This window comes from Meriones unguiculatus, chromosome 5 (assembly GCF_030254825.1).
Source record: "Meriones unguiculatus strain TT.TT164.6M chromosome 5, Bangor_MerUng_6.1, whole genome shotgun sequence".
Classification (NCBI taxonomy): domain Eukaryota; kingdom Metazoa; phylum Chordata; class Mammalia; order Rodentia; family Muridae; genus Meriones; species Meriones unguiculatus.
In genome coordinates this window covers 97,153,024-97,179,721 of record NC_083353.1, presented here as the reverse complement: position 1 = coordinate 97,179,721, position 26,698 = coordinate 97,153,024, and the positions used below count along the sequence as shown (strand labels likewise).

Below are 26,698 nucleotides of genomic sequence, written 5' to 3'. Positions count from 1 at the left end.
CTCTGTGCAAATGGATAGGTAAATAGATCAAATTTAATATAATTTTCTTTCTTTCCCACTATTTTATTTTATAGGCTCTGCATAATTTTTCCTTCCCTTTGCTTCCTCCCAAACCTCCTATCTACCCTTTCCTGCTCTTTTTTAAATTTATGACCACTATTATCATTGTTTGTTGTTACATTTGTATACAATTTTTCTTAAATGCATAAATACAAGCTGCTCAGTCTATACAAAGTTACTCGTTTGTACGTTTTCAGGCTGACTATTTGTTATTGGATATCTATTGATGGATTCTCTCAAATTTCCTTCCTACCTCTGCATGGGTGAGCCCTCTTGGCCCCACCCTCATACAAGTCAGCATGTCTATTGTTGTAGTCCTTTAAAACTTAGTGCTCACACATGAATTGAGCACAACCACTACCTCCCAGTGTTGTATCATTGAGTATAATTTCAAAATACTCAAATTGCTATTGTGATTTTGAGTACTTTCATTAATTTTGTTTTTTTATTTAATTATTTTTCAGTGTTGATGGTTAAATCTAGGACTATGGAAATGTTAGCCAAGCAAGTTACCTATGAGCACAATCCTTGGCCTTTTTATGTTAAAGGAGGAGTACTTTTAAAAAGGAATTATAGTGTATATTTTATGATCTATGAAATATATACACACCTTCATTTCACATGAAATGAATTAGAAGGTTTGTGAAATGTTCTTTTGTAATTTTGACAAGCTGCACATATCTTAGTTGAAGTGTGACAAGGTAAAAATGCATCTTCCTTTGTTTTTATGTATGTAGAAATCAGTAACATTAGCTTATTTTGGCAGGCCATTTGAAAAGCTATCTTAGAATAATCAACACAGATTTTATGTTGATATCACCTCTTGAGATCTATCAAACAGAAAACCAAGCCTCATTCAACTCTAGACTCAATAAGACATGATTTTTCTTTACTGGAAATGGTGTGATGACACATCTTTTGTATAATATCACAAAAGAATCCTGTGGGAAATAATGAAAATATTGAATATCAAAATGTTGGGGAGGATATAGGATATTTCCTAAAATATTGTCCTATCTAGACTGTTTAGTTTAGAGAACAGAATCCATTTTTTAAGGCACTAGCTAGCTTATGGTTTCTTATGTTACAAATAGACAATTTGTGTCCAGCTTTTGTTTATTGAGATTTTTCCAACATGTCACAACTGCTTGAAATCAAAACAGAAAGAAAATAAGACATGTGTGTTGGTATAATGTTCTTTTGGAATGTATACACTTTACCCTTGTTCATTCAAATGTTGATTTCTCTCCCCCACTCTCTAGTTTCAATCTTGACATTGCATTGTGATACTTATTCTAAGCATCATCTGTCTCAACTTTGTTTAAATATGCCAAAATAAAGTAACTAGCCACAATGTTGAGCAGGGAAAGGAAGTAAGAAGAGAGGGAGGAGCCAAAGGACAGGAAGCAGTTGTAGGCAGAGAGCTGGGAGAACAGAGGCAGGAGAGAGATATTTAAACGACATGGAGAGAATGAACTGGACCTAAGATTTCACAAAAAGCAAGTATAATGGGTAAAAGCTAAAGGTTAGGAAACTATGAGGGCTTGGAGGTTTAGGATGGAGTAACTATTGCTCAGCATTGTGTTCTAGGTTAATTAAATAAATCCCAGTCTCCGTGTGGTGATTTGGTATATAGTTGTTTAGGATTACCAGCAAGCTTTACCAGAAGCTATATCAATAGTAAATAAATATTAATAGTCACCTACAACACATGTGATAATCATTCTTGCTTTTGCCCCCACTACTTAATAAAAAAATACGTGCTAGATGAGCAGAGTAAATGATGTAATTTGAAATTTTTTTCTGGTGCATTCGAAAGTTGATGCTCAGAATTTCTGGTTCTGAAGCATGATGACTTATCTAATGTAGATCAACAAACACATAAAAATCAAACATAACCCCAAATTGGCACATTTTCTCCTGGAGGGAGGAAAGCAGCTCTTGCATTCTGTAAGACTCGGGAAGTTTAGACAGTTACACAGCATCCACAAAGCCCTTCATCGACATTAGCAACAGCAGCTGGGGAAAGGGGCCTATCCCCAAGTCATACCTTTCTATTAGGCTTGTTTGAGTCAACATACATGGTGGGGTAATGTTTTCATTGATGGAGATGCTTTTGAGTTGTATGTAGAAATTACTATATTAGCTTATTTTGGCAGGCTCTCAATCACTCTTCTGTGAGTAATTCCAATAAAGTCATTGGTTTACTTAACCATACAATGGGTAGATTCATTGTGTTGCTAGGTCTTTAGTTGACTATCAAGGGTGAACAGACTTTTTTAATATCTCTCCAATGAAAGTTACATGACAACAAAAATAGATTTATTGATTTGTTCATCTATTTATTGTGTAGGGTATCAAACCTAGGACCTTATGCATGCTTAGCAAGTGTTCTAACACTGAGCTACACCCTCAGCTTCAAGAATAATTAAAGAAAAACTTTTATATACTTAAAACAAAACTGCATTGAAACTGTAATAAATGACAGTCCCTGTTCCCCTTACTAGGGTACCTACTTACATACTGAGCTACATCTGTGCAGGCAACAGAAGAAGACAATGGAACCAGTTCTGTTGAGACCTGATAGGCTAGGGTCAGATGGATGGGGAAGAGGACCACCCCTATCAGTGGACTTAGAGAGAGGCATGGGAGGAGATGGGGGAAAGAGGGTAGGATTGGGAGGAAATGAGGGAGGGAGCTACAGCTAAGATACAAAGTGAATAAACTGTAATTAATATAAAAAATAAAATATAATTTTTTAACTTTTTTAAAATTTTTTATTAATTATACTTTATTCATTTTGTATCCCCCTATAAGCCCCTCCCTCATCCCCTCTCGATCCTACTCTCCCTCCCCTTTCTGCATGCATGCCCCTCCCCAAGTCCACTGATAGGGGAGGTTCTCCTCTCCTTTTTGATCTTAGTCTATCAGTTCTCATTAAAAGTGCATCAAAATTGGCTGCATTGTCCTCTACTGTGGCCTGGTAAGGCTGCTCCCCCCTCAGGGGGAGGTGATCAAAGAGCAGGCTAATGCAGAGGCAGTCCTTCTTCCCATTAATATGTAACCCACTTGGACACTGAACTGCCATGGGCTACATCTGTGCAGGGGTTCTAGGTTATCTCCATGAATACTCCTTGATTGGACTAAAAAATTCAAGTTTTTGCATTGCTTTTCAGTCTGCATCCTATTGTATTACAGTGGTAGTACACACCTTTAATCACAGCACTTAGGAGACAAAGGCAGGTGCATCTCTGAGTTTGAGACCAACTGGTCTACAGAGTGAGTTCTAGAATAAATAGTCAGGGCTGTTACACAAAGAAACACTGTCTTGATCCCCAACCCTTCAATAAAAGAACATACTGGTCCTTGCCATATGACTATGAGATGTCTTTCCAGGGTACTGACATCTAAACAGGTACAGGAGACACAACCTTCGAAAACAAGGGGATGGTTATGACATCTTGAATTAACACAGATCCTGTTACTTCATAAAAGAAACTAGCAAAGCTATACTAATAGCCAATGGGAGAAGGATGTTAACTTCCTTGTTGTTCAAAGTATCCCAAATAGGATGTCCAAAACTTCAAGGTCAGGCATAAATATATGAACAGTTGATCTAAATTTTCATGAGATATAATAAATTAACACACAAACTAGCCTGGACACTTTAGATCTTAAATCATTAATACAAGCAAAAGCATAATTATGCTTTGGGTAATATTTACATTGCACAGGAACAATGAAAAGAATAACTATGCATCAAATGAACTTGTAATATAAAATTACAAATTGTATTTGGGGAAAATGCTATGAAAGTAGACAGATGCCATAGTAAAAGGACACATAACATTCACACAAAATAATGATTAATGAACTTCACAAGAAATTAAATATATAGAGCTATAAAAGATATTAATGAATCCCTAATAAAAATGGATAATAGTTTAGGTGGAAATAAAACCTATGAACTTAAAAGGAGTTCTAAAAACGAGAACCCTAAAATAATAATAGAATGATTTAGGCAAGTAAAAGTTTAGCACAGCCATTCAGCAGTTTCACAAATACTGTGCTCTTCCTTTATTTTCAGGCATATCTTTAGATAGTTTTTTGCTTTCTTAGGAGTCATGATATTGTATCTTATTAATGAAATTTGAACAAAGATGTCATGAGTTCCTTTCAGAAAGAAATTATCAAATTCAGTTCACAGTCACCCAAGTTCTCTGGCAGCAAAAAGGTGGAAAACTCTCTGATAATGCTTTGTCAGTTCCTGCCTCTAGGTTCTGGCCCCATTTGAATACCTGTCCTGATATCCTTCGATGATGAACTGAGTATGGACATGAAAGCAAAATAAACCTTTCCTCCTCACTTGCTTTTGGCATTTCACCACAGCAACGGCAACCCAAGTGAAGACACCAGCTAAAACTAGGAGCAATGAGAAAAATTCAAAATAATACAAATAGTGTTCGTGGTGGCTTGAGTAAAAACTATCCCTCCTAGTCTCTGGCATTTGAACACTTGGTTCTCCTTTTGTGGAGCTGTTTGGATGTTAGTGAACTTTTGGGAGGTGGACTCTTCCTGGAAAAAGTACATATCATAGGTGGGTAGAGGCCTGGTGATGGAGAGAGGGATTTGACTGCTTATGTGCTGACCCCATTTATGGTTCTCTCTCCTGCTTTGTGCTCCTGGTTGTGAGCTCTTAGCTTCCTGCTGTGGCCACCAATCCTGCTGCTTGCAACCATACATCCCTTCTATAATCGAATCTTACTCTCTGGAATTGTAAGCCACCATAAACTCTTTAAGTTGTTTTTAGATATTGTGTTCATCTCAGCAACAGAAAAGTCACTAATACAGTATTTTAATACATATTCAGTTATTGTAAAAGAAAGCACAGACACATGGAGAAACAAAACTACTCCTCAAAGAAAGAATAACCACAACTTTCACAAATTAAAGTAAGGCAACCAACTTCATTTTTTGTAAAGAATAAAAAAAATGATACAGTTTCATGATATTTAATAGAGAACTTCATGGAATGAATTTTTATATGTTACAAACAAAATAAAACATCAATGTCAAACTATTTTAAAAATAAATAAATAAATAAATAAATAAATAAATAAAGTCAACACCATAATATCATATATAATACAAGTGAGGAAGAAACTGGGGCCTAGAGAGATGGTTCAGCAGTTGAAGTCATAATGTTCAGTCAAGCAGACTCAAATTCAGATCCCAGTACCCTCTTAAAGAGCAGGGCTCAGCAAAAGCCTGGAATTGTAGCTCTAGGGTTCCGACACCCTTTGCTGCCTCTGTGTGGATACATACACACACACACACACACACACACACACACACACACACACACACACTTGCACATGTACCAATAAGCACACACACAAGCTAAATAAATCTTTGTAAAAGTTTGAATTATTAAGAAGTGATGAATCACACAATAATGAGAAAAGATCAATTCAACATATTGATAGATGGCTGCTGCCCACTCAAAGTAACTTTCAAATCAAGAGCCAGGTCAGCTCAGAGAACTATACCACCATAACTCTGTTTATCATTACATTCTATTGCTTTTTTAGAGCACAATCATACTGTTTTAATTTTACTTATATGTTCTTTCTTTCAAGGAATATCAAATTCAACCCTTCAGGACAATAGCTATTTTACTTCTCATGGCACCATCAATCCTGTTAGAGATTCTAGTAGATTGGATTCCTGAAGATCACTGCAGAAAAAACAAGTTTCCTGATATTCTTTCAATGAAACATAGCTCCATCTTTCCCATTATACTTAAAGAACGGTATACAACAGAAACTGGACCTAGTGACAAAAATCCTTCCAGACATTTTTTACATGATTATAATATGTAGATCAGAATGTATGTATAATGCAATAGAGTCCTTTGTGTTATCACATTAGGATTTTTTTTAAATCAGAACTTCTAAAGAAAAGACAAAATTGATTTGTATAAAAGCTCTTTACAATGTTATTGAAAGTAGAAATCATAAAACTGATAGACAGGAGAAGTGCACATCATCAAGTGATGACTCTTTTTATTGGCAGAGGCCTAAATTGTATCCAGCAGCATAAGCAAAGAAACACAAGGCCATGGGGATGTGTTTTCTGAGTTCTAACATTTCTCTCATGGTATGTTAATGCATCTCTCAGCACAGGTAATGTTACCTTCTACTAGAAAAGCTTCTGCCAGCTGTGAAGAGAAACATAGAGTGAATACAAATTCTGCTCCTTGTTAAGTATTTCTCTGCTATATCAAAAGTCCCTCAGGGGCTGATTGAATTCATTAGGAGCTAACAGAAATTCTAGCTATTCTTTTCTTTCTGGCCAAGATGCCAGTAAAAGAAAAGCTGACAGCAGATCAGATGAACTGCCAAGAATCTAATGTTATAGTTTTATTTAATAATATTTACAACCAAATAACACTAATTATAAAAGTGTCAATTACACAGGACCTGGCCCCACAGCAAGTATTTGGCATTCCTGCTTCATAAACCTACAACATCTCTGTTGCTGATCTTATTTTACAGATTTTAGGAAACTGAGGCTAGAAGCAGCAAGTGGTGCTGCTATCAGCATGTCTCTCTTAACCTTCCTATGAAACCACAGGTCCCATCAGCAATTGGATTTGCTCTTTGACCGTAGAGGACAGGCAGGTCAGAATACTGAGGAAGCTGATCTGCATTGATTTGGAAGAAGGAGTCTGCTGATTTTATTATATATCTCCTGTATCATGATAGCTGAAAATGAAATTTGTCTACCTGAAACACATTTCCATATTACCTTACTGATATGATCAATCCACCATACAACTCACCATTGAGAGATATCTGGTTGACCTGTAGTGTATCTACAAGGTTGTGTAATGATTACTTCCATCTAATCCACAATATTTTCATTAGTACCAAATTGAAACCCAAGCCAGGCCCTTCTAAGTTCCCTGGTTTCCTAGACACCACTAAATAAGTGTCTTTATAATTCTTACTTCTCTATATATTTAATATACATGAAACCATATATTATCTGACCTCTGGGTGAGGCTTTTTATTTATATTATATTCAAGGTACAGATATACTGTAACGTAGTTAGCAGTTCATTTCACGTTGGATTTTAGTTGCTGATGGAAGATGAACTTATCTGTACCAGTCTAGGGAAGTGAGCATGAGCTTCTTCCATTTCCATGGGTTTAGGTTAGCTGATATCTTCAATATTAGTGAAGGAAACTGACATAAGCCAAGGCTATTAGCAACACTATTTTCAAGGCTTTGTAAGATGGGAAAACTGGTGTCAGAGTTGTGGCTATTTACTCAAATATTGGAGCAAGAATTAAATGCATTCCTGTGAACAAAGGATTAAGATGACTTTGTGATTAGCTAATGGACAACTAAATGGTTTATTCAGCAATTACAGTGATGGCCTTGGTTTCACCATAAATACTTAGAACATGTGCTAAGAATTCATACTCCATCTATCTGTAATTCTCTGTATAATGAGGATGTTGAACTCAGGTGTTAGGTAAAAATCATACAGAGAGCAAAGAATAAAAACTAGTTGGTAGGCAGGCAGAAGTAGAGAGTAGGAGTGATGACTCAGTCTTGTTCTCCAAGCCTGTACATAAAGCACAAAGGCAGTCTTATTTCTTTTCAGATAATTTGGAAATTGTCCTTTAATATGAAAAACCCTTATTTCTAAATGTGGTGTGGAGGTTTGAATAGAAATGACACCCATAGATTCATGTGTTTGAATGCTTGGCTCATAGAGAATGGCACAGTTTGGAGGTGTGGCCTTGCTGGAGTAGGTGGGGCCTTTGAAGGAAGTATGTTTCCTTGAGGGCTGGCTTTAAGAACTCAGATGCTCAAGCTAGGCTTGTGTGGCTCAGTCTCTCCTGCTGCCTCTGTATTATGATATAGAAGTCTCAGCCTCTTCTCTGGCACTATGTCTGCCTGAATGCTGCCATGTTTCCTGCCATGACAGTAATGGGCTATATCTCTCCACTATGAGCCAGCCTTAATTAAATATTCTTCTTTATAAGAGTTGACAGGGACATGGCGTCTCTTCACAACAATAGGAACCCGAACTAAACCGTTGGCAAATAATTCAACTTTTTCTTGTTGAAATTAAAAATTTAAAGCATGTAATTCAATATCAGAAAGGTGGGATGGTCAAGCAATTCTGCAATCAGCAGGTTCCCATATATATCAGGAGGCTATGTGAAAGGAAGGACTCCTTAAGGTCCTGTTAGACACCATGGTATAACAAACACACTTTAATTTGGACATGTAACCTGTAGAACTATAGTTTTGTTTTCTCCTTATATCACCTTCAAGAACTGAAAATATTTTGCTACTTTAGATATACTTCTCCTCAAAGAAAAATTTAACCACTGTAAACATTGAATTGCATTGTACATGTTATATCATATAAAATTCATCCTTCCAGACATAAGCGTTTTTAGGACTTAATATTTTATTTTGTTGCTGAAGGCATATTGTTTCATAAAACTGTGGAGAAAGGGGCAAAGAAATTTACTTTATTCCATATATTTTTTCTACAATGTAAAATATTAGTTTTTTTTTTTTAACTGCCAAGTAATTTGCCTCCCAGAAAGTCTACCTCAAGTATCTTCTCCAGAGAAATAGGAATGGTGTATGCTGCACAGTAATTGATGTTACTTCACTAATTTAATTAACTACAACATTTATAAAAGCAAGTGAAAGGAGTTCATGGTATAACTTGGGAAGGGCTGGTTCTCTCTGTTTCCATAGAAACTAAGCAAAGTGAAGTACAGATAAGCAAACCATCCCTTGAGGGGAACTTACCTTTTAGGGCAGCTCGGGAAGCCACATGTTACAGAATTACTCTGTGGTAATAATCCCTACAATAAAAACAGAAACCACAAATTATCGCACTGTTCAACACAGGCGCATGCACAGTTCACATTTATGATATTAACACCTCTAAAATTCAATTAGGAGGAAATGAAAATTAGATGCAGTAAGTTCGAGCTTCTAGATTTTATCCTCTGCTGTGTCTTAGTGACCCAATGTCTTGACCTGTTAGCTCAGGCCTCTTATTCATGTCAGGTGAATAGCTTTAGAAGTTGGTAGGACTTTTATTTTGCGGTATTTGCATTCAAATAACAGTTGTTGGGTAGGAAAGCACATAAGACAGTTTTAAAAATAATAAAACTCAAGCACTAAGATATGTGCTGTCTGGTGTTTTGTTTGTTTTAGCTAAATGAGTAGGTAAAATTTTGAGATTAAAAAAAAAAACAAGGAAAAGTTACTTCTCATTTAATGATGTCACGTCTTACATCAAAATCTACAAGTTAAACTGTAATGAAAAAGGAGGGAGGGAACTTGATCGAAAGGCTGGCAAGTTAGTCATGTCCAGTGCAGTCCCCAGTTCCCTTACTTGAGGACCCACAGAAGGCCTAAGCTGCCCATCTGCTACATCCTTGTGGCGGGCATAGGTCCAGTTCCTACATGGTCCTTTGTTGATGTTTTAGCCTCAGCAAGCCCCTCCTGCCTGGTCAGTGGCTCTGTTGATCTACTTTTATAAATTTAAAATTGTTTTTCATTTTTTATTATTTATTTTTTAATTAATTAAAAGTTTTTACTTTTTATCCCAGCTGTAGCCCCTCTCTCATCTACTCCCAATCCCACTCTCCCTCCCCCTTCTCTTCCCTTGCCCATCCCAAAAGTCCACTGAGAGGGGCAGTCTTCCTTTCCTTCAATCTGACTCTAGCCTATCAGGTCTCATCAAGACTGGAAGCACTATCTTCTTCCTCAGGGAGTAAAGCCATTCCCTCAGGGGAAGGTTATCAAAGAGCCAGCCACTGAGTTGATGTCAGAAACAGCACCTTTTCCCATTACTACGGAACCCACTTGGAGAGACTGAGCTGCCATGGGATACATCTGTGCAGGGGTTCTAGGTTATCTTCATGCATGATCCTTGGTTGAAGTATCAGTCTCAGAAAATACCCCTGTGCCCAGATTTTTGGTCCTAGTGCTCTTCTTGTGGAGCTCCAATCCCCTCCAGGTCTTTCTGTCTCCCTCTTCTTTCATTAGATTCCCTGTTCTCTGTCTGAGTTTGGTTATGAGTCTCAGCATCTGCTTCAATACCCTGCTGGGTAGAGTCTTTCAGAGACCCTCTGTGGTAGAATCCTGTCCTGTTCCTTGTTTTCTCCCTCTTCCGATGTCTATCCCACTTGCCTTTCTGAATGAGGATTGAGCATCTTACCCAGGGTAAGCTTAGCTTTCTTCTTGCTTAGCTTCTTTAAGTGGACAGATTTTAGTATGTTTATTCTGTTTTATAGGTCTAGTATCCACTTATAAGTGAATATATACCATGTGTGTCTTTCTGCTTCTGGGATACCTCACTCGGGATGATCTTTTCTAGATCCCATCATTTGCCTGCAAATTTCACTATTTCCTTGTTTTTAATTGCTGAGTCATATTCCATTGTGTAAACGTATCACAGTTTTCTATATCCATTCCTCAGCTGAGGGCCATCTGGGTTGAATGTTACCCCAAGGCTGAGCTATACCACTCCTGGGCATATATCCAAAATGTGCTCAAGTACACTAACAAGAACATTTGCTCAACCATGTTTGTAGCAGCTTTATAGCCAGAATTCATAATAGAGAGAATCTGGAAACAACCCATTTGTCTGTTGATCTCGTGGAACTCCGCAGGGAGGAGAATATGCTCAGTCATTGATGAGCTGCCCTGGATGGAAAAGGGCGCTCACCTTTTCGGAAATGGGGTAGAGAGGAAGGTCTCACTGGGAGGGAAGGAGGAATGGGGTTTCAACAAGGACATACGGTGAATTAAAAAAAAAAATAAATAAATTCAAACAAAAAAAGAAAATAATAAAAGGAGGGAAAAATGTAGGAAGAGGATGGGAGGGTAGGACTGTGAGGAAAGAAAGGAAGGAGCTATGATCTGGATGTAAAACAAATAGATGAATAAATTTTATTTTAAAAAAAGAAAATTATATTAACCAGGAAGTAAAAGAAAAAGGAAGTTTATCACAAAAAAATTAAATTTCTAAAAAAATCTTGAAAAACTCACTTTATTCCTACCTCCTAACAAACTAAACTTCTGTATGTATACCTGCATAATCTAATTTCTACTCAAAGTACATTACTTCTAAGTAAAGTAATTGTGTTGTTTTATTAATCGTAAATTATGTTGTACACATGCATAATATATATATATATATATATATATATATATATATATATATGTCTATAATGCTATGTTCTATAAGGACTGAGCTTAGCCACTTAAAAAGATCTTTAGGTGCTTAAGTGTTAAGAAGAATCATTTTCTATACCGGCTAAGTCCAGCAGACCTAATTGCAGTAAGTCAAAGAAAGCTTATTCTTGTTTCTGGCTTCTCCAACAAACAGATCAGATTTTGATACTTGGAATGAACTGTACAATCAGACGGTATCTACAGAGAAATGGAAGTAAGCATAAATGCCTGCAGCCCACTCAATTGGTGAATCAGCTGACTAAGGTTTAACTAGTTAGTTTGCAACTTAGCTAATTGCATGTGGGGCCTCAAGCAACCTTTAATAAAGCTTCATTGATTTTGTTGTTGTTTTGTGGTGAAATTACTACAGGTCCTCAATATCAGTCTGTGTCCTTATACAAAATATCATTTCATACAAGTGCATTCTGACTTATATTAAAGTACAATGTAATTAACTGGAATTAAAATAACACATTGTTTGGATTAGTTATAAATACATCATCACTTAACTGCATAAATTCTACTAGTTTGCAAAAACTGTATGTTTATACTCGGAAAGTAAAGATCAAAGACCTGTTCATGATACTTCCAATATGTACAGAGTGTAACTTTTCCCCTAGCCTTTCATACGTATTTCAAATTACAACATTCCATATATAATTTTGCCAAATATAACAAAATGTTACTTGTGGAATAGAAAAAAAAAACTCCTATATTCATGTTAGATGAATCACAAATACATCACCATCTGTTTTATTTGAATATGGTCATTCAGCAGCTGTATGAGTTCTCTACAAAAAAATTCAGCATATAATTTAAATTTTATTTCATCTTCTTACATGAAGGATATCCTGTAAGGGCACTAAAGCTCTACACTGTTTATAGCTCCAGGACCATTTGTAGCTATTGGAACCACCAATCAACAACAGCAGCATCAATTATAATCTCAAAATCGGTACACACATAGGTCAATTTTTTTGAAATATTACTAGATATATCACATTTACATAGGCATGTAGACATTCACACATATACATGCATAGAATCGACATCAAAGTAAATATACATTCTTAAAATATGTTTACATTAAAATGTGTTTTCCTTCTAATGCCCAGGTTCTTGGATAAGTTGTTAGCATAGTAGAGTGATTCAATTATTTAGTAGGCATGTGATCTTCCAATTCTTTAATTGATAAAACCCTCACCTTTATCTATTCATGAGGAACAGTGATGGAATATACCCTGAGGGAGTTTCCTAAGGGCTGTGGATGGAACACAGCTGATAGAGCAGTTGCCTTCCATGCAGAAGTCCTAGGGTTGAACCCAGAGTATATAATCCTGAGCACAGCAGTGCATGTTTCTAGCACAGGCTCTTGGGAGGTGAAAACAGGAGGATGAGAAGCTCAGGACCGCCTCAAGTTAGGGAGTGTGCTGACGTCACCTTGGGAAACATAAGACTCTTTTTGTAAACAAAGCAACAGCAAAACAGAATCATTTTAATTCTCAGTTCAGTCATTAAGGACGAGCTAGGTATGCTGTGGACACTAGTCTAGTGGCCACTAAAAGTCGTGGTCACAGTAGTAACCGTTAATTCATAGCACTGTGAATGAGAAACTTAACCCACAAAATGCCACAGTCAGGACCTCAGTGAACCTGCTTTAAAATACTTGCGTATGATATAAAATATCCCAAGACACCTTTGAACTTTGCAGTTTCTTGTCTAGGCCAAGGCAACTCAGCTCTGTGCTGTGTGGCTTCACACACAAGAGAATGGCTTTATAAGATTAGCAAGGAACAGTACCAGTCAGAGTGGAAAAACTGTGCAGCAAGAAATGAGCGTGAGCTGCTGGAATGACCCAGCAGGTAAGGATTGTTTTATCCCCTGGGATGCACAGTGACCAAGGAGAGAAGTCAGTCCCACATTTTGTCTTCTGACATGCATAGGCACTCTGTAACACATGAACACACAGGCACACACATGCACACACACCTGCATGCTTGCACAGAAATTCATGGGGTGGGGGACATGGAAGCATGAGAGGGGAAAATTCTAATTAATGAAAACCAGAAAACTCAAAGGAGAAGCTAGAGATTCGGGACTGGTCTCATGAAGACCTCCGTTGATACCATCACCAGGGAAGTTCTGCACCTTGCAATGCACCTTTCATTGTAAAGCCACAGCTTTGGAATCACCAATAATTAGTAATAAGCTCACATTAAGCCAATACAATTCTCTCTTTCACAAGATCTGAATGGCAACATTGAGAGTTTGAGGAGAATAAGGCAGGAATTCTTGACATTCCCAGTTTGTTGAGAGGACTAGGGAAAGAGACAGTCAAGAGAACACAAGAAATGAAATAACTCACATACTTTTTTCCTGATCCCATGAGAAGTGAGGTTTTAAAATTAGGGTGACAGTGTGAGAAATAGCCATTTCTCCTGACTTGTAAAGCCAAGAACATTTAAGGTCAGGGGTTTGGGAGTTGTCTATTCTTAGGTGGCTATCTTCTTTTTTTTTCCTGCCATGTGCTTTCCATAGCCAGTCTTACATTAGCTAGCTCAAGGCTTCATATGACACAAGGAAATGACTGAGGATAAGACAAAAAGACTCCTGAAAATAAGAGTTGTAAGAGGAAACACAGAGGCCCTGCTTTGTGCCTAAAGGTACTGAATATAAGAAAGAGCCATTATCAGAAAGCAGCCAAAAAATTGCTCCACAAGGTTAACTGTGTGTGTGTGTGTGTGTGTGTGTGTGTGTGTGTATAGAACAACTCTCCTAAAAGAAAATGTTCATGTACCAATTTCCTAGGCAATCAGCATTAACCATAGCTATCTGTATGATAATAGCTTTCATCCTTTCTTTTCTGCCGTGAGTGGATGCATGTTCATATGTGAGGTATGAATTTGGGTAAGTGCACAGGTGCACATGTGTGTGCGTGCGTGGAGGCCAAAGAACACTCTCAGGAGTTATTCCTCTGGTGGCCTCTACCATCCTTTCTTCTTCTTTTTTTAATTCAGAGACAGTGTCTCTTCTAGGCCTTAAAGTTGCTAAGTGGATAAGGCTGCTGGCCAGTGAGCTCCAGGAAACGACTCCCCCCTTCCTCTTAAGACAGGATTACAAGTTCGTACCACCATGTCACGCTTATTTTATATGGCTTCTGGGAACTAAAGTCAGGTCTTTAGACTTGCAAGGCAACCACTTTACTGACCAAAACATATCTCTAGAGACCTTGCTTTCATTTTGTAATTCGTAGAGCATTTACCAATGAAAAAAAAAAAAAAATAGAACTCTTTGATATCATATGTTTACTAAGGGTGGGCAAACTACCCACACAAAACAAAGGAAGACATCTTCAAAGGTAGCTAAAACTGTAAAGGATATTTTTGGAAAGAAAAAAAAAACTTTTTAATGAAATTCTAGCATTTCAGGATTATGTTGTATTTTAGAGTTCTTGGAGGCTTGAGATATTCATTATATGTTCCTACTATGAGGTTCACCATAACTCCCACCTTTTATAATATGAATTATGGATTGTGTTGTTTATTTATCAGCTTGAATGGACACAACAAGGCATAAAATAGGTGCTCCTTAAGTGTGCTAAGGCATTAATGTCTCCAACTCACAACTTCAGATAAAGAGGTGTGTTTTAAGGATGAGCTCTCCTTCGATGGTGTGTTTTTGTATACTCTGCTCTTTGAAGGTCACGTCTCATGATGTTGACGATGAGACTGAGAAATCTCTCACTAACGAAAACATTGCAAAAACACATTGGACGGCTTATTCACATTACAAAAAGTTGTTTAAGAATAACTTTCCATCACACACGTGCCAGCATGGGCAAAGAGGAAGCAGTGAGACACACATGTATTTAAAAGTCCTCTTGATGTTTTCTTATATATTATGCGGGAAAGGTATTACAGTTGTTATTCTGGATTGGCCAACTGCAAATAGGGAAAAGGAAGGACTTAGCACCCCCTCACCCTTCTTAAGTTCAGATTTCTCAGGCTTAAATTTAGCTTAATAATGATATTTCTACAGTACAGAGTGATGAAGAAGGATTGAGCCATACAGGTTGAGTACTCAACTCACAATATACACAAATAAAGCTTACTTTTACTAATTATCATTAGAGTTATAGAGAATTTATTGCTTTCCAGATTTGTGCCTACACTTTAACCTATTAACTTTTAAGCGGTTAAGCTTTCACTATACTTTTCACCACCAAATAAAAAAGTCATCTGTAAAAATGGCCTGGACGTGCTGAGGATGAGGATCAGTTTTTCAGAGTGTTTGCCTTATGTGCAGTGAGCCCAGGGTTTGATCCTCAGCCCCTCATCAGCAGAGTACAGTACCACATGTGCCCGATACCAATACATGAGAGAGAGAGAGGCAAGAGGATCAGATGTCCAATACCATTTTCAATGACACAGCAAAATGGAGGCCATCCTGTATCAAATGAGACCCCGGCTCAAAACCAGAATGAAACAGACCAACAAACAAAATTAGACAGAAAACTAATGAAAGCTGAAAAATTGGATGGACAGGTGAATCTCTTTTGAGAATGTGTGTAGAGGCTATTCATATGAGTCTCAGCATAAATTCAGTCATCGCTTACATTAGACCATTAAAAAAAAAAACAACAAAAAAACATCTACAGAATCTCATAGTTAAAGCAAAGATAAGGATGAAACATCTGGCAAGACTGGGTCAGAATGAATGGAATGAATGATGTCACCCTAGAGATTAAAGTATCCAGATCTAGAACCCTTCCAAAGGGTTCAGAAGCAAAAGGTATGTTGGCTATTTATTCAGCACAAAACATCCCCTCCAAGGTGACAGGCAAATAACATAAAACTAATTCAAAAGGACATGTCCAAAGACCAGATCTTGTAACAGTAACTTTTATCTGCTTGCTTCAGTTGTTGTCTTGGAAGCTTACAGTCTTGTCTCCTAACCTAGGCCTAGTTCTGGAAGCTTCTAGCTTCTGTACAATCTAACCTAGGCCTAGAATATTTTCAGTCTCTGATACTTACTGCTCAATTAGCTCACTCTTTCTTGTTCTTATTGAGCACTGGGCTTGCTGCTTCAATTCAGCTGTTCTGGCTTAAACTCTCCGAGCTGACTTATTCAGTCTGGCTTTTCTTTCTGCCCTGGAATTGCTCTGGTTGGCTTCAAACAAACTCCAACAATCTTTCCTAATCTTCTGGCTCCTTCTCATTCTCTGGAACATTCTGTCTTCACTTGTCTCTAGCTGGTTCTCTGACTCAACCTCTTTCTGTAAAACTCTCCCTGTAAAACTGCCTCCTCTCTCTCTCTCATTGCCCCTTAAATAGCTTCCCTTTCTTCTCTCTTTTTGTGAGCTGGGCATAGCCTGTTCTGCCTAGTCTTTCTCTGACTCATCACTTTATGTGCCACTCAATTATACATCACTTTCAAACATGGGGGGTTCCTTCTACCAACTAACTTTACCTTCATTGTTTGGAATTAAAGATATCCATCACCATGCCTGGACCTAAACTTTTCTTTACCTGATACTTGCTCTATAATAATCTGGCCTTGGACTCAGATCTTCTTGCCTCTGTCTCCTGCATTAAAGGAACATTTTGCATTCTAGTTGGATCACACAGACCTAGAAGGTCTTTGGATGTGATCTCTTGCCAAAGCAGCCATGCTCTAAATTAAAATTCCCCTACAAGCTCTCTAATGCTTTCAGTTTGCACAAACAGCATGTAAGATTACCCTCTCTCTCAGTGGGGTCAGAAACGTAATTACTTGACAGCTTAAGAAAATAATATCACCATCAGTTACAAATCTCCCATAATTGTGCTTAATTAATCTGTATAGTATGTGTGGAGGTTTGAAAATGTTAGTCCCATAGACCCATGTGTTTGAATGTCGGCTCATAAGGAGTGGCACTATTAGGGGGTGTGGCCTTGTTGGGGAAACTATGTCATGGTGGAGACTGACTTTGAGGTCTTATATGCTCTAGCTAAGCTCATTGTGACACACAGTCTCCTACTGCCTGTGGATCAAGATGTAGAACCCTTGCTCCTTCTCCAGCACTACGTCTGCCTGCATGCTTCCGTGATTCTTGTCATGATGATAATGGGCTAAACTTCTGAAACCATAAACCAGCCCCAATGAAATGTTTTTTCTTTATCGGGGTTGCCATGGTCATGGTAACTCTTCATAGCAGTGGCAATCCTAAATAGAACAAACTATGAAGACATTTGAATTGAAGCTTCTACACCAAATTGCACCTAACCAATTTATATAATCTCTTACAATATTAAGTCACTCAACTGCAAAAGTGAACAAGATCAATGACCTTCAAGTCTCCTTGTGATGATACTGGGAGAAGATATGAAATCATCCTGGCCAGAGCAAATGTTTAATAGATGATACTATTATTATTAATATAACTGGTGCATGAATAGGTAGGATGTAGGAGAAAAACAAGTTGTCATTCAATATCTATTCATATTCTAAAAGGGCATTTTATTTAAAGGTCTTTTCCTATGTCTAGCCTCTTTTGCTTAGGTTACTGATGGCATTTTTTTTATCACTGAATCAGCAGGCATTTCACATGGGTATTTACTTCCTTCCTAGGTAGTTAAAACCAGACCCAAATTCTCCATAGGAGGTAAAGGTCATGCAGACCTTAAATTATCCATGTACATTTTTGGAATTTCCATTAGTTTTGCTTGACATAATTTACTATTAACATCAGGGTTATTAAACTAATACTAAGCAAGATATTACATTTCAATGCATTTTTCTGTGGGAAGTGAATGCATTTCTAATCATGCTGTCTAGCTACAAGCAAATAAATAGTGACTTGATTATTTTACCATTATCACAATGAATAATATCAACCACAGATATCACTAATGGTTTCCTACACACACACTAAAAGTAAACACTACAACGTGATATATAACCAAATTTCTAGTTATTAAGAGATAATCACATCCTTGGGAATTTCACTGGGCACAATAAGTGGCACCATTACACTATAATTATATCTTGATAACAAGGGTCCCTGCAGTTTCCACAAAGTGAGAAAAGCCATCACCCTAGGGAAAATGTCTTATTTATTTTGCTAAATCATAAAGATGACAATTTTAACTAACAAGCAGTGACTTTCCCTGAGATGAGCTACAGTTTTCCTGCAGAGGGTCATCAGGCACCTTAAACAGCCATTTTTAAAGGACCAATTCTTAGGATATTTGCTATGAGTAGATAGGTCTGGGTGATACTTAAGGGCTCAGAGATCAGTGGATTTACTTAAGGCATGGAGGAAACTGGAGGGAACTGAAAACAGCAATGGGGATGAATCATTACGTGTAAGTTTAAAAATGAGAATCTGAGCCTCACCAGTTGTTTTGGTGTACTAGGACTGTTCATCCAAGAGACTAAGACAGATGCTCCAGTCTCGGAGTGGTCTCAGAAAAACCAGTCCGTACTACCTGAACAATCAACAGTGGAATATGGATTTCAAGTCAGAGACCAGGAACAGTAAACAACCACAAGATTTTGATGCTGCTTTAGGGGAAAGAAAAAGTCATGGGCAAAAGATATGGGCTTTAATTAAGGGTATATTTCAGTGGAGACCTGTCACACTTCAAACTCAGAACATTGGTATTTTCTGATCTCCCTAAAAATAGAGAAAATAAGACAAACATCAGACTTCTTGAGTCTTGCTTTTCTAATTGAGAGAATTTAAAAATATAAAGGATGTTGCTATGGAAACAAAAAAATCATAGAATTTAAAAACATTTGGTGATAAAAACAAGCAAGCAAACAAACAAAAATACTACATGTCTTCAAAGTCAGTCCAAGCCAGCAGGAGTCAGCTCAAGCCCTGGATAGACACTCTTGTATGTAATTCCCTTAGGTATCACACACAAACACTCACACACACACACACAAACACACAATATTTTCTGTAATAATATGTGTAAAGGAGCATTTGCTGATACACACCTTGAATCCAGGTACCTGGGCATTGCAACAGGAGGATGGCCAGTTAGAAGACAGCCCACAATATTCAGAAAGATGAGTCACACACACACACACACACACACACACACACACACACACAGAAAAAGAGAGAGAGAGAGAGAGAGAGAGAGAGAGAGAGAGAGTGCACTCACCTCTAGACATCTTAAAAAAAAACATGTGCACAATATACATTTGGGCAAAGAACAGTGCTGAATGGGGAGACAACTGTGAACTTGCAGCTGTTGGTCTGCTGGTAGAATATGGGATAAACCTTTTTTTTGTGAGCAAACTCCTAGTGCCACAGTAATGGTTCCTATGTACTTGGACAACAAATCTATCTACAGTTATCAATAATATATATTGATAATTACCTCTGCCCCTTGAGAGCTGGGATTAAAGGCATGCTCCACTACTGCCCTGCCAAAATATTTTTGTTTGGAGAGATTACTAGTAAAATATGGAAATGCTACACGAATACATAATTTCTTTTAGGTTCTGCGAGAAACTGGACTTGACAATCTCTAACGTAGAATACTATTTGGAATAATAAGAATATTCATGGCCCTGTGCTTGGCACTGTGGGTCACTAATTACTATTTTCAAAACATCTAGGCTTCAAAGTTAAAGAGGACCATCACTGAATTTTTAGTGTTTACAATAATAAAGAGACAAAATTTGTACTGCTCTAAATCAACAATCATCAACCAGAGATGACTCTTCAGGAAAATTAAAGTATTTTCGATTAATATAATTGGGGTATGTAGGTTTTTACCATTTCTGGAATTTCCACTGAAGAAAGTGATCAGGTTTTAATAGACACACATTTGTATTTCCAATTGGGAAACCATATGGGAAATGTCAGTGCGTTGGCAGTGTGTAATAGCAGAAAATGAAAATTTCCAGGCTTCACCATTATCAACAGAAACTTGGCACAGTTAGAATGAAAGCCTGTCACTCTATGTTTCTGAGTCATCTATTATGCCATTTTCTCGCATTCTACAACTGTTTAGTGTGTCAGGTCATGTCATGTGATATCAAATATATTGGACATTTAAAATTTGATATTTCCTATAAGTGCTTGTCTTTTATTTGACAGCTGTTTTGTTGATGTAGGGAAGAATATTGTAGCACATTTCTGCACAGCGAAAGGAAGACAAACAAAGAGCATGTGTAGTAGCAGATACTTCCATGATTAGAATTTCCTATACTCAAAGAACTACGACGTGGTGAAAGTGGTTGATCACATCTATATTTTAAAGCATCCATTTTTTTTGTTAAGTAACTGTCAGTAATTACTTCCTTGGTTTTAGTTTTTTTAAAGATAACATTGAATCTATTCTCCTCTGAGATAGCAGAAATTTTTAGTTACAAATATAAACATGATCTTCTTCCTATTTCTGGCATATAGTTCCTAAAATCTTTAGAATCTCCAAAGTGAAAAGAAATATTTATGTACTAGTGAGATGACAGAAGTCTGGGGCATCTTGATAGTCTGAAAATGGGGACTTACTGCCAAAGAAAACATCCAGGAAATACGATCGCCCATTGATTTCTGGAAAGGAGAAGGGCTGAGGGTTGAATTGATCATCAATAGGCAAATATTTAATCATCCCTGTTTGTGCAACTAAATCTTAGTGAAAAGACAGTGTGCAGAGAGTCTACTCTGCTGAATAGAAATGGTGCCTGTAGGATGGTTTCCAGAAAGGGCAAAGAGGCTTCTCTTCTTTTCCCTACTCTTGTCTCATGCCTTTCATCTAGTTATTCAAAGGTTCTCTTTGTAGCATCCTTTATAATCAAGGAATAAATATAAGTAGATGGTTTTCTGAATTCTGCAAACCAGCCTAAGCAAATAATTAAATCCAAGGAGGGTAATGTGGCAACATGTGATCTTTAACTTTTAAATCAGCAGCCTCAGAGGTCTTGATTTGTGATTGGCATCTGAAGCAGGGTGACATCGTATTTGTAATAATCCCTGAACTTTCAGGATCTGAACTTAACCCCAGTTTAATAGGTATTAAGGTATTCAATGTAAATTGGTGTGTGGGGAACCCACACGTTCTGCTAAAAAAAGGTGACTTTTGGGTGATGAGTAGTGAGAAAATTATATTAATTTTTCTTGACAAATTAATGGGGCTATTATAAGGATTCTAGATGAAAATATTTTGGAAATGCTGAGAATTCTGACTGATACACAGTAAAGGGAAATTTTAATAATCTTTAATAAATCTGCATTATAGAAATATAAGTGTCTCTGGGAACTGAAGTAAGGCTCCTCAGATAAAGCCAGTTCCTCCACTTGAGCCTTTGAGCTTTGTTCTATTCAGTCTTGAACTATATTAGCTGCACAGGGCATCATTTCTGGTGATGGCTGCATACATGACTACCCAGAGGTGGCAGTGCATGGCATTCTGGGGGCGGAGCATGAAGGAGCAGTCTGTAAGTCAGACGGAATCTCAATTGAGCACTTCTCAGAAGAAAAACATTTTACAACCATTCATGATGTATATATAATAAAAATCGTGTTAATGACTCAGAACTACAAGTTCAACCTCATAAAATAGGGGCAATAAATGATGTCAGTTTACAAAGAATGTACTCATATAACTTTTGGCAGTATACATATCATTTTCATATTGTAAACATTTTTATTTAAAGTAACCAATATTTTATGTTTGTATGAATATATGTTTCTAGTTCATTTTTATCTGTGATAAATTTCACTTTTAATTATAATATTATGATATATTCTTTATGTGCAAAATTAGATTTAAAAACCACACAGATTTCTGAATAATGTTAAATAGATAGCAGTAATGATGTTATGCAAATAAATTAAAAAATATATTGTTGTATAATCCATGATTTCAGGGTCAACAAAGTAAGATTTCTCAACTATTTCAAGGTTGACAGCTAAAGCCCTACAAGGAAAAGTAGATGAACAACAGAAAAGTATATAGGTTCATTTAATGTAAGGTTTACATGTAACAGGAGCCATCAGAAATTAGAAGCCAAAAAACTGAGGCAAGCTGTATTTATGGACGACCATGCAAGGTATGATAGAAAGCCCAGTGACAGGAAGTGATCAAAGAGAGGAAGGTGACAAGGCCCTTTTGTACAGTCTTCTTGGTGCTGCTGGATGACATTGTTTCCTCTGGGCTTAGGTCAGGACTCCTCTGAAATGGAAGGGTCTAATGAGCTACTTAAAAGGAATGTGATCTGGGTTTCACGACTTGTTTCACGAAGAGAAAAGAATTCTTCCTAGTTCTTATAACTACTTTCATTATTTTCTCAAATGTCAAAAAGCCATTGTTGCTATGTTCTAAATGCCATCATTAGATGAGGAAGCTTCTGTGTAAGTATTTGAGATATAAGGGGTTTGAACTGATGTTTCAGAAAAAAAAAAAATGCCACAGCTGTGTGAAATATTCCATTAAGGTTGGTTTTCTACTATAACCTTCTGATTGTGGACAGTTGGAATATTGTACTTCAGGTTGAGAGCCAAATTATCTTGGACTATTTTTGATCATCTTAATAACTATTCATTGGGCACCTGGGTTTGACATCATATTCATACTGACTATTAAGTAAATCAGTTTGGAAAGTGCAAATAGAAAATTAACTCCCCCCTAGATGAAAGGATAAGAATGACATCAGGGACTGGAGAGACAGCTCAGGGCTTAAGATAGAAGATCTGGATTTGAATCCCAGTAATCAAGTGGAGGCTGACAAGTGTAACAGCAAAGGCAGCAGACATGCACATGGTATACAAACATACATTCAGGCAATCACTCATACATACAAAGTAAAAGTAAGTATACCTTTAAGAACAAACAATGTCATCACTCAGCTTCTGTGGCCTAGAGCAGAAATTTATTTCATGTAACCAACATACCTGTCTTTTATACTTATTAATTTATTTATTTGTATGTTTATTAATATTGTATGAGTATGTATATGTATAATGCATATATGCACATATGTGTGTGTGTTGCCTTGACTTACATGTACAGGTCAGAACACAACATTTTTAGAATTTAATTCTCTCCTCCCACCCTATTGTGAAGCGGTCTCTCATCTTTATTTTGGTGCTGTAATGTGGCTTCCAGGCCCATACATTTGAATGACTGGCCCACAATTGGGAAGGATTAAGAGGCGTGGTAGTTTTGGAGGAGGTATATTGCTGGAAAAGGATTTTGAGGTTTCAAAGGCTCAGCACATCCCTAGTTATCTCTCTTTGTCTCTCATCATCATCATCGTTGTTTAAGTTCTCAGCTACTGTCCTACTTGTCTGCCTGCCTGCGTGCCTGCTGCCACACTGCCTACTATAATGTTGATGGACTCCTCCCCTTTGGAACCTTTAGCCCCCAGTTAAATGCTTTATTTCATAAGCTGTCATGGCCACATTGTACTTTTATGGCAGTACATAAGTAACAAAGACACTATTCATCTCACAGTTCACCTATCTCTCTGTGATGGTTAGTTTTTTTTCAACTTGACAAGATTCACTTAAGAGAATGTTTTTTATGAATTAATCTTTATTTTTTAATATTAATCACAGGTTATTTACTTTGTATCCCAGCTGTAGCCCCCTCCCACATTCCCTCCCAATCCCATCTTGCCTCCCTCATCTCCTCACTGTTAGTCCACTGCTAGGGGAGGTCCTCCTCCCCTTCCATCTGACCCTAGCTTATCAGGTATCTTCAGGACTGGTTGCAATGTCCTCCTCTGTGACCAAGCAAGGCTGTTCCTCCCTGGGGGGGTGAAGGGAGGTTAAGGAGCCAGTCATTGAGTTCATGTCAGAAATAGTTCCTGTTCCCCTTAGTAGGGAAACCCACTTGGGTACTGAGCTAACACAAGCTACATCCGAGCAGGGGTTCTAGGTTATATCCATACATGGTCCTTGATTGGAGAAGCAGTCTCATAGAGGACCCCCGTGCCCTGATATATTTTGTCCTTGTGGAGCTCCTGCCCTCTCCCGGTCATATTAACTCCCCCTTTTTCATATGATTCCCTGCACTCTACCGAAGGTTTGGTTATGAGTCTCAGCATAAAGGACTGTCCAGATCAGATTGGCCTGTTGGCAGTTCTGTAAGGGATCATCTTGATTACACTAATTGATATTTGAAGTTCTGCCCACCATGGGTAGCACCATTTCTTAGGCAGGATATCCAAACTGTATTAAAGATAAGAGAATAAGATGAGCACTACCATTTTTGCATTGTTCTATTCCTTTCTGCCTCTTGACTGTGAAGGCAAAGTGACCAGTTATTTGAAGCTCATGCCTTGCTGTGACTTACCCACAATGATGGATTGTCATTGGGACTGTGAATTAAAATAAACCTCCTAAGTTATTTTGCAGGGGTTACTTTATCATAGCAACAGAAGTGAAACTCAGATTCTTGTATCCATCAATCAATCAATCTATGTATGTATGCATGTATGTATGTATCTAACTATCTACCTACCTATTATACCTGCCACTGTAGAGATATAAAATGTATTAGCCAAATATATTTGTAATTTGCTACTGTGGCATGCTGGAGGTAATCTGTGTTAAGTCTATTACCTAATGCTTCTATTAATCTGTTAGATTTCTAGCACATAAAAATCCCAAGGTAGAGTAGGGACACATGGCTCTTTCTGTTATCCAAGGCACAGGCAATCAAAGTTGCTAGAAAGTTAAGGCTTTATCTCTACCCTATCTCAGCTTCCATCTCTGTCAGTGACCAGGGTTACAAAAGTATGTTACAATCTTTCTCAATGATTCTTTTAGTCTTGAAAGAATCTTTATTGTTAAAAACACTGCCATCTACCAGCTATATATTTATCATCATTATATATGGGCTTTAAAGAGATTAGCATAACTCTTTGCTTAAAAACAGAAAGACTAATTATATGGTAAAATATTTTGAAAGAAAAATATCTGAAATACATGTAGATTATGAATCATGACCTGGTTTTCTTCCCTAAAGAGATTTACTACTGCAAAAGTTATGTTCCATGTGAACTATGAAACAATTCTAAAACAAATCTTCAAGATCAGTATGCGTTTCCAGTATTGTTGACTATTCTGTTATTACCCTGAAAAATGAAATAGCAACTAAACAGCATAAAAAGGGATAAAGAAATAATATTTTACAACTTCCTGAATTGAGCTACATACACAATAATTTTCAGGATTGATTTCCTGCCTAATTTTGAAGCAAATAGCCATCAATTTAGAAATCCTTGCACAAGAACACAAAGAATGCAAATATTTCTTGCTCTGTAGGGAATTTCTTTACCCTTTTAAAAAAGAAACTGAGCACTTTAAAGGTACATACACATGAAATTTCCCTATATCATTATTGTCAGGTGGCTAGTTAGAAATGAGTGGTCTTGAAGGTCATTGAGGATGGACCCCCTACTGTAAAATCAGAGCTTTGGGTACTACCTCCTGCTCTATGGTAACATATAATTTTAAACATATAATATAAAGGAAAAGGAGCAATATTACAATAAGCTCCTCTTCAGGAATCGAAATGCTGGGGTGAGGTGCAGTTAATTATTTCATGAGTAATAATGGAATGCTATTTCCTCGTAGCTAAGCATGGCTATTTTTATAGACTTACCTTCTTTCCTTAATTCTTTTAAAATCTGCTCCATTACATGAAGTTTTTAGTCAGAGAATGGATCCTAAATTATATCTGTTGTCTTGGGTAGAACATGGCTCTCTGCTAAAGAAGAAAATATGCTGTCATCCTTTCCCACAAGAGAATACAAATGGGCCTGCCAATCATCTGCTAGGATAAAAGGCCTCAGGAAGCTTTCTGTTCATAGATTCCAAGAAAGTAATATAAATCCTACTTCAACATTCACTTCCACATGGAGCATCTCAGCTTTGTTCACTCTCTCTCCAAAAGTAGTCCTCTGAAAAGATCTTCTGGCCACTGCTTGCTCTCATCCCTTTCCTAAGTGTACTAAACTATCATCTACACTAGACTTTGAGTGTGCTTTCTCAATTCGTAGGATAAAGCCCAGGAGAGACCACAGCTAATAATTATAATAATTATAAATCCAGGGTAGCTTAAATGAACTTTGTGTTAAAGGATACTACATTTGAAATATTGCAATGTAGCTTGTCTTTCACCTTTGTAGATGAAAATATATTTTATGGCTATTAAAAGGCCAATTAGCTTGGAAAATGAGAAAACTAAAATATTTCATAGTTAAAGGCTTGTTGAAATCCTATCTACCTCACATTTTTTTTTTCTATTGGAATTGGGCAGAAAAGGCATCCTTAGCTTCCAATTCTATATCTGAAAATAGAGACCGGCTGGACATGGTGCTGCACACCCTTAATATC

General features: G+C 37.2%; 1 protein-coding gene across 4 annotated transcripts in view; it reads right to left on the bottom strand.

Moving 5' to 3' along the window:
- LOC110555893 (contactin-4) overlaps positions 1-26,698 on the bottom strand; it is a 1,034,823-nt gene that overhangs the window by 768,669 nt on the left and 239,456 nt on the right. For all 4 annotated transcript variants that reach the window (XM_060383874.1, XM_060383872.1, XM_060383875.1 and 1 more), the window contains one exon: positions 8,908-8,963. The gene's annotated coding sequence lies outside the window, so the exon portion shown is untranslated. The remainder of the gene's footprint in view (positions 1-8,907; positions 8,964-26,698) is intronic.